At 44.2% G+C, this 13,261-nt stretch overlaps 2 protein-coding genes across 2 annotated transcripts in view; both read left to right on the forward strand.

Annotated features, from left to right (window-relative positions):
• Positions 1-13,261, forward strand: part of LOC309475524 (T-lymphocyte activation antigen CD86-like) — a 226,337-nt gene that overhangs the window by 168,229 nt on the left and 44,847 nt on the right. The gene's annotated exons all lie outside the window — the stretch shown is intronic.
• Positions 1-13,261, forward strand: part of LOC309475526 (uncharacterized protein) — a 32,503-nt gene that overhangs the window by 556 nt on the left and 18,686 nt on the right. The window lies entirely within an intron of this gene.

Genomic DNA, 13,261 nt, shown 5'->3' on the forward strand with positions numbered 1-13,261 from the left:
GCCAGAGACAGGCGCGCTCAGCTGTCATATATCACAACTTTTCAGTGTTTTCATCCACATAATGTTTGTTTTAGGTTTCAGACATAAGTACTAAAAAAAACAATACATTTAGAGTTTGTAAAATACACACTGATGTCAAAGGAAGAGGCAATAATAATCCTTTCCATTATAATTAGTTTTATTCATATCAGATACACATTGTGTAAGTAACTTTAAAGTTTACTCTATTCTTCTCCCAGTTCACCTGCCACTTACTTTTATGTATTTCGGGAGAAGTGGATGAATTCACTTGTTGTAAATCCAACAGATCCGATTCTCAGTCTGAACTGCGTCTGCGGCACAAACTAAGATGGCGGCGCCCATCGCGCATGCAGCTCAACTAACGCGATCGTTATAATTGTGTTCAAAAGACGAAACACTTCCACTTGCATATATTTGACAATCGGAATATCAGATATTTCATGCCATATCTAACAAATTTGTGAATATTTTGAATAAAAAAGGAAAAATGACATAAAAGCAGATCATCATTCATTCAGCTCTGTTGTTGCTGCGGTGTGTCACGTGACAAGCAATGACGCGTCACCATGGAAACCATAAAGTGACACATTCTAAATAACGGTCACCTTGAAAAACGTCTCCGGTTACTATGGTAACCTCGGTTCCCTGAGAGGCGGGAACGAGACATTACGTCAACTGTGACGTATATGGGAACTCCTCCCTTCTCCATTTTGCTGAAATCTTATGGGCTAACGCCAGCTGGGGACAGCTGGCCAATTGACGCGAAGCATGCAAATACTGACAGGCTGCGGGCAGTATAAATGCATGGGTTCGTGGCAATAACGTCAGAATCACGACTGAACGCTGGCACAGCTGATCAAACAGTGACACGGCGGTTAACGTAATGTCTCGTTCCCGCCTCTCAGGGAACCGAGGTTACCATAGTAACCGGAGACGTTCCCTTTCAAGGCGGTAACTTCGACATTACGTCAACTGTGACGTATATGGGAACTGTATAAAATCACGCCGTGAGAGCAGAGAAGATAAGCCCAGACGGGGAACCCCTTGTCACATAAGCGTATACAACAGTTCCTAGCCAATAGCCGCACCGCTTAGGAATACACACATCTGATAGGCCGAGGTAGGCCAATGAGACGGCAGCTTCAACCCTATCAAAATGTGCATATCCCAAGAATTTTAACGTGAGGTCTGCACTGACAGTGACAGGGCAGGCACAACACATTAAGCACTCAAAGCATGAGAGAAAACACAGTGTCGACGGCTTCGCGGTGACAACTTGTATGAACCTAATAACCATAACAGGTTAGCTAAAGGTAGCTACTGCACTGGATCACAGTTTCACGGTACATGAGTAAACTCAACTTACCGAAAGCACTTGAGACGCTACGGACCGTACATCCAGCTTGTAAAACCTGGCGAATGTGTTCTGAGAAGACCAGCCAGCAGCAAGACATAAATCCTGGATAGACATCCCTTTAGACCAGGCCCACGAGGAGGCAACCGCCCTCGTAGAATGAGCTCTGATGTTAAGGGGACAATCCTTCCCCTGGCATTTATAAGCCAAAGCAATTGCGTCCACAATCCAGTGAGAAAGCCTCTGTTTTGAAACAGCATGTCCCTTATTACATCCACCAAAGCACACGAATAGCTGGTCCGACTGACGAAAGGCGGCCGAGCGATCCATATACATCCGCAAAGCCCTGACCGGGCACACAGCGGTCTGGGCGTCAGCGTCATCCGAGGCTGACGGTTCAGCAGATAAGGCGGGCAGGGAAACAACTTGTGCCCTGAACGGTGTATTGAGTGACTTCGGAACGTATCCCGGTCTCGGCCGGAGAGTGACGCTGCAATCGCCCGGTCCGAAACAGATGCAGTCGTCGTTCACCGAGAACGCGTGCAAGTCCCCGATGCGCTTCGCTGAGGCAAGAGCCAGGAGTAATGCCGTCTTTAAAGAGAGCTCCTTGACCGCAATCGAAGCTAGGGGCTCGAACGGTGGTAGAGATAGGGTTCTCAAAACTAGAGCTAGGTCCCACGGCGGCACAGAGGGCGGCTGTGATGGACACAATCTCCTCGCTCCCCTGAGAAACCTGGTCACCATAGCGTGCTTACCAATCGATTGCCCGTCGACCGGGGAACGAAAAGCAGCAATAGCAGCTACATACACCTTCAGTGTTGATGGCAAACTGCCGCTATCCATTCTGTGCTCAAGAAAGCGCAAAACATCCGACACTGAACTAGTCACCGGGTCAATTTCGATGTCCTGGCACCACTTAGTAAAAACTCCCCATTTCAGAGCGTAGAGGCGTCTGGTTGAAGGCGCGCGCGCCTCCGCGAGTGTGCTCAGCACTCGAGAATGCAGAGTGTTTCGCTCCACTAAAGTCCCCGCAGCGGCCACACATGAAGGTTCCACAGCTCGGGGCTGGGGTGCCATATCGTGCCATTCGCCTGAGACAGCAGGTCCTTCCTGAGGGGGATTCGCCATGGGGGAGCCACCATTAACTCTCTCAGGTCCGCAAACCAGGGCTGATTCGGCCAGTTCGGGGCCACGAGGATCACTGACGCTCTCTCCTCTCTGATTTTGCACAAAACCATAGGCAGAATCTTCACTGGAGGAAACGCGTAAAGCCTGGCTTCCGGCCAGCGCGATGTCAGAGCATCTCCCAACAGTGGGGAGTGAGATAGCGAGAAGAACGTCCGACAGTGCGTGTTCTCGCTTGTGGCAAACAGATCCACGTCCGCCCTCCCGAATTGATCCCAAATCATTTGGGCTGACCCAGGGTGAAGCCTCCACTCTCCTTGAGGAATCCCGTTCCTCGACAGCATATCTGCTCCACGGTTCAGGAGACCGGGGATGTGCGCCGCTCTTATGGAGAGAAGGTGACGGTCCGCCCACAACAGGAGACTCTCTGCCTGTTTGAACAGAGCTCTGGAGCGCACGCCGCCCTGACGATTTATGTACGAGACCACGGACGTGTTGTCGGTTCGAATCAGTACATGTTGCTGCTCCAATTTTGACCGAAATGCTTCCAGGGCTAAGGACACCGCCTCCAACTCCAAACGGTTTATGTGCCACTCTCTCTGTGACTCCGACCACAGGCCTGAGGCAGGCACGCCTAAGCACACTGCTCCCCAGCCCGAGGTTGATGCATCCGTCGAGACCACGGTGCGTTGTGTCACTATACCCAAAGGAACTCCTGGGCTGAATATGTCCGGGTTGCTCCACGGTCTCAGAGTGTTGACACAACTGTGAGTGACCGTAATGCGCTTGTGGCCTGAAGACCACGCCCTCGGCGGAACTCGGGTTCTCAGCCAGAACTGCAGCGGCCGCATATGCAGCAGACCCAGATGGCACACTGAAGAAGCCGCCGCCATCAGTCCCAGGAGCCTCTGAAATTCTCTCAATGAAACAGACCTGCCCGGTCTGAAACGGCGCAGGGTCGAAGAGATTGTCTCTATGCGCTCTTGAGAGAGGTGGGCTCGCATCGCCACCGAGTCCAAACATACTCCCAGATAAGTTATAGTCTGACTCGGAATAAACACGCTTTTCTGCATATTCACACGCAGTCCCAGCGTATCCAGGTGGCGAAGCAGCGTTTCCACGTGACTGATTAGCACATCTCTTGAGTGGGCTAATATCAGCCAATCGTCCAGATAATTCAGGATACGCATCCCGCTCGATCTGAGGGGGGAGAGCGCTGTGTCCACACACTTTGAAAATGTTCGGGGAGCCAGGGCTAGTCCGAACGGTAGCACCGAATACTGATAAGCCGTCCCTTCGAAAGCAAACCTCAGGAAGCGCCTGTGGCGCGTCGCTATTTGAATATGAAAGTAGGCGTCCTTTAAGTCCACTGAAGCGAACCAGTCCCCGGGACGAATTTGTGCCAGGATCTGTTTCAGTGTTGTCATTCTGAACGCGTGCTTGTGAAGTGCTCGGTTGATGGGTCTCAGGTCCAGTATCGGACGGAGTCCTCCATCCTTTTTTGGCACCACGAAATAACGGCTGTAGAACCCGCTCTCTTGCTCGCTCGGAGGGACCCGCTCTATCGCTCCTTTCTCGAGCAGACTGAGAACTTCCTGTCTCAGAACGGGAACGTTTTGGGGCGAGGTCAGTGACGGGACCACGACGTTGAAGCGGGGTGGCCTGCGTCTGAACTGGAGAGAATATCCGTGCCGAATTATTCCCAGTACCCACGGTGAAACGCCCGGAATAGCCTCCCACGCGTCCGTGAAGTGACACAGCGGACGCGTTAGCTTTATTGCCGCCGTAGCTAGTGACGATGTGTTTTGACTGGAGCCCCGCCCCCGCGAGTCTAAAAACACTGGCGGGAGGGCGGCTCGCGATGGGCTTGGTGTAATGTTGACACTCTCGTGCCCTCGAGAGGCCATTATAGTTATGGGCTGTGACTCTGCGCTGCTCTGGGGCAGGGCGAGTGACACAGTGTTTGGTGTAAGAGGAAGAAAAAGCTCTTTTTGTGCAGGGGTACATGTTTTTATTGTGGAACTCACACAAGCAGAAACAACATTTGCACACACAATGCACTTGTCGCCCGGGGTAACATGGGGGACATGGTGCTTTAGAACACGGCGTTTGGGGGAGGGCCCCCCCGCACGCTCTCTCTTCCTCTTGACCGCTCTGTCAGGTGGATGGCTCGGTAGCCGAGGATGGCGCGCTGGTTCTCTCACGGCGCGGGCTCCTCCTCTGACTCTGACCCTGGCGTTTTTTCCCAGGTCCCGTCCACTGCCTGTTCCGGCCGCGGGCGAAACGGGCGTCCGGTTCGGGGCGGGGCACCACGGCGGGCTGTCTAGCCTGTCCTTGAGCCTGGCGAGGTGCCGAAGACGAGCGGGATCTCGCCGATGGCTGGAGTGAGCGACGGGGCATCACGTGGCTCATCGCCTTCGCGCGTTTTTGCGTCTCAGAAAAACGCTCCGTGACTGACTCCACGGCGTCACCAAAGAGGCCGGAGGGAGTGATTGGAGCGTTCAGGAGCGTCTTGCGGTCAGTGTCCTTCAGGTCAGCTAGGGTTAGCCATAGGTGCCTGTTGAGGACGACCATGAAACCCATGGAGCGGCCGATGGCTTGAGCAGATCGCTTGGTAGCCATCAGCGCGAGGTCCGTTGCCGCGCGCAGATCCCTGATGACGTCAGCGTCCACTGTGCCGTCGTCTAGGGATTGAAGTAGCTTCGCCTGGAACACCTGTAGTATCGCCATGGCGTGTAGAGCTGAAGCTGCTTCCCCCGCAGATGCGTAGGCCTTATCCGCCTGGTGGGCGGTGAACCTGCACGGCTTGGATGGCAGGCTGCGGTCCGACCCCAGTGCAGATGAAGACGGGCACAGGTGCGCGGCAACGGTCTCCTCGACGGGGGGCATGCGCACATATCCGTGGGCTTCCGCCCCGTCCACGTGCGCGAACATGGCCTGCGTGTTCGAGTGAGTGCGCGCCGATTGGGGTGCAGCCCACGCCCTCACCACGTGCTCGTGAACGTCTGGGAAGAACGGGGTACTTCTCCTCGATGCAGTCTGACGACGGCTCGACTGGAGAAACCAAGTGTCCAACTTGCTCTTGGCTGGCTCGTCCGGAGCGCTCCACTTGAGGTCCAGCTCAGAGACGGCCTTGCCGAGGACCCTGACGAGCTCATCCTGGAGGTCTGCAGGGCCCTCTTGGTCGGGGCGTTCGGATTGAGACGCCCAATCCTTTTCCGACGCCGAGAGTGACATGGAGTCGTCTTCCCCACCAGCCCCAAAGGAGACGAAGCTCGCGACGGCGTGGGGGGGGCGAAAGCTCGCGTCCGCGAAGCTGACGGCATCGAAGACCTCGTCGTCGGATGGGGGAGGGCCCACCAGCGGCTCGCTGGCGGCAGTGGGCCTTATCCCCGCTGCTGATCGAGCCACTTCCCTTCTGGCTCTGAGGGCGCGCACTGGCAGCTCGGCGCAGTGGGCGCACGTGTCGTCCGTTAGTGCCGCTTCAGCGTGGGCGAGGCCCAGGCAAGCGACACAGAACAGGTGAGTGTCGGGCGGGTCTAAGGGGCCCGCACATAACTGGCATGAAGTAGCCATCGGATGCGTCGAAGAAAAATTACTATTAGTCCTCTAATGCAACTTCACGATGACGAATGATTTCTTAGCGTGAAAAGAGAGATTCTGACGTTATTGCCACGAACCCATGCATTTATACTGCCCGCAGCCTGTCAGTATTTGCATGCTTCGCGTCAATTGGCCAGCTGTCCCCAGCTGGCGTTAGCCCATAAGATTTCAGCAAAATGGAGAAGGGAGGAGTTCCCATATACGTCACAGTTGACGTAATGTCGAAGTTACCGCCTTGAAAGGGAACTCACGCTGGCGGGTCAGCCAGAATATTTTAAATTTACGTGTGAAAGGGTTAAACATAATGATCGGATTAATAAAATTGTAAATTCATTTTAGATAAATATATATATACAATTTGCATTTACATTTGGGTTATGCAGTGTTTTTAAATTATATTTTACACTGGGGTGCCTTGAGATTTTTTGCACTTTTGAAAGGTGCCCTGACTGAAAAAAGTTTGAGAAAGGCTGGTGTATAGTATAATTGAGGATAATTATTCAGTGTCTGGACCCGGAGTACAAGAACAGAACTGAAACTTTCCCTGATGAGTTTCTGAGAGAAATATCTTCTCACACACTCAACAACCTGATGTAGGAAAATACACTTGCTTCTTCACAAACCCTTATTCTGAACAGGAGACTTTAAGCTGATCAATAGTGTGCAAAACTGGTTGATTAATATATGATTTTAATTTTACATTTTTTTTATTAAATCTAAAAACAATAAGTGTTTGACCAACTAGTGCTGCTCCAGTCTGAATGCTGCTGTATGTAAATGATAGGAAACATGAAACAAATCCACCAAAAACTAAGCAGAAGATACAGGAGAAGCAGACAGTGTAAATATAATGACCTTTAATATTTGTGTTGCATCAGCTGTATTATCCGCAGTGCTTATGGTTTGTTTCATCATATTTCTCTTGAAAAAAAAGACCTTATTTTAAGGTGTCATTGTTACAGTGTTATTATATATTTAAGTACTGAGTAATATTAAGCAACTACATGTACTCAGAGTTAGGGTAGGATTAGGATTTGGTTGAGGGTTAGTTGCATGTAATTATGCATAATTTACTGTTATTACTATGGTAAGTACATGTAACATATGTAACAAGGACACTGTAAAATAAAGTGTTACCAAAAATAACTCAAGCTGACTCTATCTGGATTTTATCTTAATTTATAGATCTTTAATTAGTTCTTCTCTGGTGCAAAGGACATTGTTATGTTCCTTTATATTCTTGCCAAATGCATCACATTGTTTTTATTGAGTAGCCTAACACAATAAGATCTTCACACACTGAATAAGGAACATGATTTTGCTGAATCTGAAGGAAATGAGTTTGACAATGAGTTTCCATCTTTACCACAAGTGTTCTTTGTCACGCTGCGTTTGACAGTATTACATGTATTTTGTATCATTTCATGTTAGTACTGCACATCATTTACCAAACATGTTTGATATCATGTCAATTAAAACAATGTATTTGTACACACGTGCAAAAGATAAAACAGATAAAAACTGCTACACAGCTCTAACACTAATACTGGAAGATCATTTTATATTTATAATTTTATATTTCTTAAGATTAAAACTGCACATCGTTTAGAAAAAAATGATTAATTCCTGACAGCACATCAAATTAATTATTTTTTTGTCCCAAATTCCATTATAACTTTTTTCATGTCTTACTGTACGTCACTCACTCCAGGATACTTCTGTCTTGTGTGCTGAATATTGCATAATTTTGACACGTATCTTTTCATGCACAATGATAACTGCTTAATCAGAAGAGGAACAGAGTGAACCGAGCAAATGATCATAATGTCCAGAGACATGGTGTTGGGCTCTTTACAGTAACTGGGGCTCTTTGAGGGCCAAATGAGGCTCTTGATGTATTTCAGTATAGAAATCTGTGGAGAAATAGGACTGGACTCTTCTTACTTGTGGCAATGTTTATAACTCCAGTATCCTGGAGCCACAGCAACACTATTCTGATAAATCATCAAACAATGGCATCAGGTGATACACTTCTGCAAACTAAAAGAGACAAAGACAAACTGAACGTATCTATGTATTAAGAACCAGACTGACCAGAACAGGCTTCAGTTAGCATTGTGTTCATATAACACAAAAACACAATCCAACAATGCTGTAATACATACAAATACTCTGCTTTTGCACACACACACACACACACACACACACAAATTCAAATGACTTTATAAGGGGATTTTAGCTAGACATTGATGTGAGCTGGAGACACAGAGTCAGTGAATATTGTGTGTGATATAATTCCCAGCAGAAAGTCAGAAACAGGATTCAGACTATGAGAACAGAACTGAAAGTTTCCCTGGTGATTTTCTGAGTGGAAACTTCTCCATCAAACTCACCAATCTTCAATACGCTGATGAAGGAAAATACACCTAAAATCACAAACTCATCTGAACTTCAGACTGTACAGCTGATCATCAATGATGTGTGAAATTGTGTAATTTGTGTGTTTGTGTTGTAAAGTTACAGACATTGTTTAAATCTTCAGTATTCTCAGGTATATTCACAGCTTTGTGTTTCATTGTACGCAGACAATCTCTTTTTCATCTGTTGAACTTTTTGGATATTTATTTGGTTGTTTATATTGGATATTTTAATAAAACTAAATGGTTTCTCATAACCAAAAAAAATAATTAAAAAATAGGTATACACTTCCCTTACATGGTTTCTACTAGGAAAAACACACACCACAAGGATTCTCTGAAAAGAATGTTTGAATTCCAAATAAATGTCTCCTCATCATAACCAACCTACACTTTGTAGACACTGAATATACAGTTTATTTAAAGGTTTATTATGAAAAGTATCAGAGTTGTTCAACTGGTTTAGATGTGGAGAACTATCACTATCAGCCTATTGGAGGCAGAAGAGGAAACTGGATATTCTCTACAGAATATGTCTTGCTTTGGTTTGGCCATGAAGACATCGACCTTAACCTTCATTTTGTAGTATTTTTTAATAATATATGGAAAATTAACAAGTGTCAATGGTCAAGATAAACCAAACATGCAAGAATCAAAAATATCAGTAAAACTTTGTAAAGACATTAAAGCCAAACTGGAGTTGTGTTTTGAGGCAGTGCACTGGGGCTCTTTGAGGGTCCATGAGGGTTTAATGTTCTCTAAGAGCCCGAGCCGGATCTCAGCATCAGAACATCATAAACACATTGAACTCTCTGTGTGTGTATATGACAAACATTGTGCCCAGAGTTTCCACATAAACACCACTCCTTACTAGTCAATGAAAAGCATCAAATAATGGCATCAGGTCAAACCAGAAACAATATGATGACGATAGGAATCAAAAGCATTTTGTTCATATAGTAACACAACACAATTATACAATACAAAAGAACTGTATGTCAAAATCAGGAGAAATTTTTATGTTATAACAATACATTAAAATATATAAAAATGTATAAGCCAAACAAATATAAAAAAAAATAAAAAAAAGTTAAACTGAAGTAAAACAAGCAAACACACACAACCAAACCTGCATGCTTATATGACTATAAACAAGACTGCGCGGTTGAGATGTTAAATGAATTTGCCTAAATGCTGACTCTGAGAATACACTTCAATATAAAAGTCCAGGAACACACACAGGGAATATGTAACAAACAGCTTGTTCGATCTCCACTGTTGATTGTTGAAGACTGACTTTATCCTGTTCACTGATAAAGTGGCAAAACACTGTGTGTTGTGTTCTCACTGTCACATGGCTCTGGTGTGTATAGCTCCTCATAAAACAAAAACTAAACTGCTTGTCAATGCTTAACTGGTCTGTGGTTATTCCATGTGACATCTAAATTTTTGCTACATAACTAGTTTCATTTTTCTGTCTCAATTGGTGTGAATGCAACTTTCTAGCCTTTTCCGCCATACTTGAATTCTTGCTGTTTAGATCTCAGATATAACCTCTCCTCTGCCATGGTTAAGGTATCTCTGACTGTAATACTCCTCTCTCCTTATATAGGGCAGCGGTGGAGATCTAGAATGCTCTTGATCTATATCGTTTATCCTTGAGATAATCTGATTGCCCAACTCCATTCCTTTTTTTGTGTCATGCCCGCACTGTATGACTGCAGTTTGTTTCAAGAAAGTAATATATCTGATTAGATAGAATTCAACAAACTTCTAATTTGCCAGTAATCTAGAGCTGAATCTCCACACTCCCCGTGATGGTATGTTGTTTTGAAAGCAGAGAGTGATCACTACATGGTCAGAATGACAATACCTGTGTATTCACATAATCTGAGTAATGGTAACATTCTCTTGTCTGTAAAGATGAAGTCAATCCTTGAATAGATCTGATGAGTTGCAGAAAAATGCCTTGAAGTTTGGTTTCATATATTTCCATGCATCAAACATACCGCAAGTTTGCAGAAGCTCATTGAAATATCGATCTGATTTAGTGCTGTTATATTCTTGCCATTTGAACTGCATTTTATAATTGTCATGGTTTGTTGTTGCATTAAGCGCACAGCGAAAGGGGTAGAGAACAAAAACAGCCTTTATTAAATCCACACAGAAACTCATGAGATCGCAGGAGGAAACCATAAACACAACCATGTTTAACACCGACGATACCAGACCAAAGAACTAGAGAAACACAGGCCTTAAATACATGAGGAGTGTAATCAATGTCAAACAGAACAAGTGTGGGAACTAATTAATAACCAGGGAAACTAACTAGGGAACACAGTCAGGGAAACAAGGAAACCAAAACACCATGATAATAAAACAGAACAAGCATTTCAAATGTAACAGAATGAGACACTAAAAAAGGAACATTGTTTGCTAAAGGTCAGATGAGTCGATCAGTGTGTTGCTGTCTTGACAATTCTGTACCACAAGTGTTCTTTCTTCATGATGTGTTTACTAGTGTTAAATCTATTATGTTTTCTTTATGTGTTATTTCATAATTATGTTCAAATTAGAACTGCGTTTCATTTACCAAGTCTGACTCATTACACATCAGTCAATGTTTTTACTCTGTATATAAAGATGAAACATGGTGCTCAAAGTTGAGATCTGCTATACAAGTTGTTATAGATACACACTCCACAGAATGAGTTGGTGTCTTCAACTGCATGACAGTCAGACCTTTTTATTATTCACAAATTGTAAAATCCCACAAATTGAAAGTTGCAGTAGGATCAAATGTACGATGCATTCTGCACACCTGGCATGTCTTGTAAATTGTTTTATTTTTTGTTTGTTTAGTTCCTCCCTGAAAGCAACAGTGTCGGCCCAGATCCGGCCCACATCTGGTACACGTGGATTCCACACGGCTCAGATCTTTGTTGGTTCTGAAACAACATTCCAGTCAAACCAGAACCCCACACCTCACACAAACCATAAACTAGCCCTCAAATCAGTGGACAATTATTGGTTGATAAAGATGGTGTTCAAGCCCCTAACATTAACCCAAGCCTAAACCTAACAGTAGCCCTAAACCTAGACCTACAATTTTGATTGGTTGATAAGGATGTTTTTCCAGGACCAACAAGGATGTTGATTCAGAAAATTTCCTCCTTGGTGAAATCACGTTCACCTCTATGTACATATTCTTCTGGGCAAGTTGCAAATGTGCTCCTTGACACCTTGAATATCAAACATACCATATTTTAGTCATATTTCCAAGAAGATAAAAGATAAAGATAAATTCAGTATACAGTGTAGGTTATGATCAGAACTAGAAAATAATATAGAAATACAGTGAAGAAGAAGGAGTTGTTTAGTGTTTTTCTCACTGTTGTGTGGCGCCCTCTACTGGATAAACACCTGAACCAAATCTTTGAAATACTGTATACAGTGATGCTGTATTTAGATACTTAATCCACGCTTTAACCCTCTGGGCTTCTTCATTTATGTGTTACACTTGGCTTCCTTTCGTGCAAAAACAAACGAAGCCTTAAAATGTAAGTTTTTTTTTTTTTTTTGGAAAACCAATGAAATATATTTTTGGTAAATAATATTATTTTTTTGTATTATTTAGATTTTTTTACGATTTTTATGATACTTTGCATTTGCTATTTTTTTTCCATTAGAATTAATCTTTTTTTTTTTTCTTTCTCAGTAAATGCAACATTTCACATCAAAATAGAGTGCAGGCCTAAAAAAGAAGTTCAAGTGAGAAGAGCGCCATCTAGTGGCTTTAACCCTCTACTGCACGGTGTTGCCATATGGCAACATACCCTTTCTTTGGACATTTCTTGAAATTTGAAAATAAACATGAGCTCTAATTGGTCTTAAATTCATGGTAGAACCTGGTGGTAAAAAATTATATGTTTTGATGACATCACATGACACTACACACCCTTGCACTGTCATTCTATTCACACACTTTTGATGACTCCAGTTGCTGAAGAAGTGCTCGTGAATATGTGAAGATTTTCCTCACTTTTTCATATTTCTTCAGAATTTAAAATTACATCAAGCATCTGGGATAAGTTCTAATCTTTTTTCAATCATTGTCACATTGTTTTGATACTACTATTACCTTTTTATTCAATAAAATAGGTATGTTGCCATATGGTATACAATGTATACAATATTTTGCCCATGCTAATGCAGAGTAGCTTTGTATGAATGACAATGTATGGATGCACTGATATAGTTGGATGGTTGTATTCTACTCATATATTTATATATATTTGTATATATTTATAAAGTAAAGTAAAAGTAAAGTATAAAAGTAAAATATATATATATATATATATATATATATATATATACGCTTATTTTGTTTAGAAAATGAAGCCGCCAGTGTTCTATGGCAAGGCTGAGAGGAGGGCTGAAATGTACAGGGTACAAGTGGTTATACCATCTCATGAAAGTGAGGATGAGCTAGGGATCAGTGACGAGGAGTATGAGAGGCAGGCAGAATTAGGCCTAGTAGACTCAGAGGACGAAGAGACAGGTATGTATCTATTCCGGTATGTTCAACATTCAGGTTACATGTCGTCCTTTGCACAGTGTTGAGCTGATGTTGGGAAAGGTGTAAAGTAGAACAAGAATTTGAGGTTTTTGTCATTCCAAAATCTGTATGGTGAACAAAAAATAACCACATACACAAGTCGCTGTGCAGTCCCCATGCACA

The sequence above is a fragment of the Leuciscus leuciscus genome, assembly GCF_965113295.1.
Source record: "Leuciscus leuciscus genome assembly, chromosome: 15".
NCBI lineage: Eukaryota > Metazoa > Chordata > Actinopteri > Cypriniformes > Leuciscidae > Leuciscus > Leuciscus leuciscus.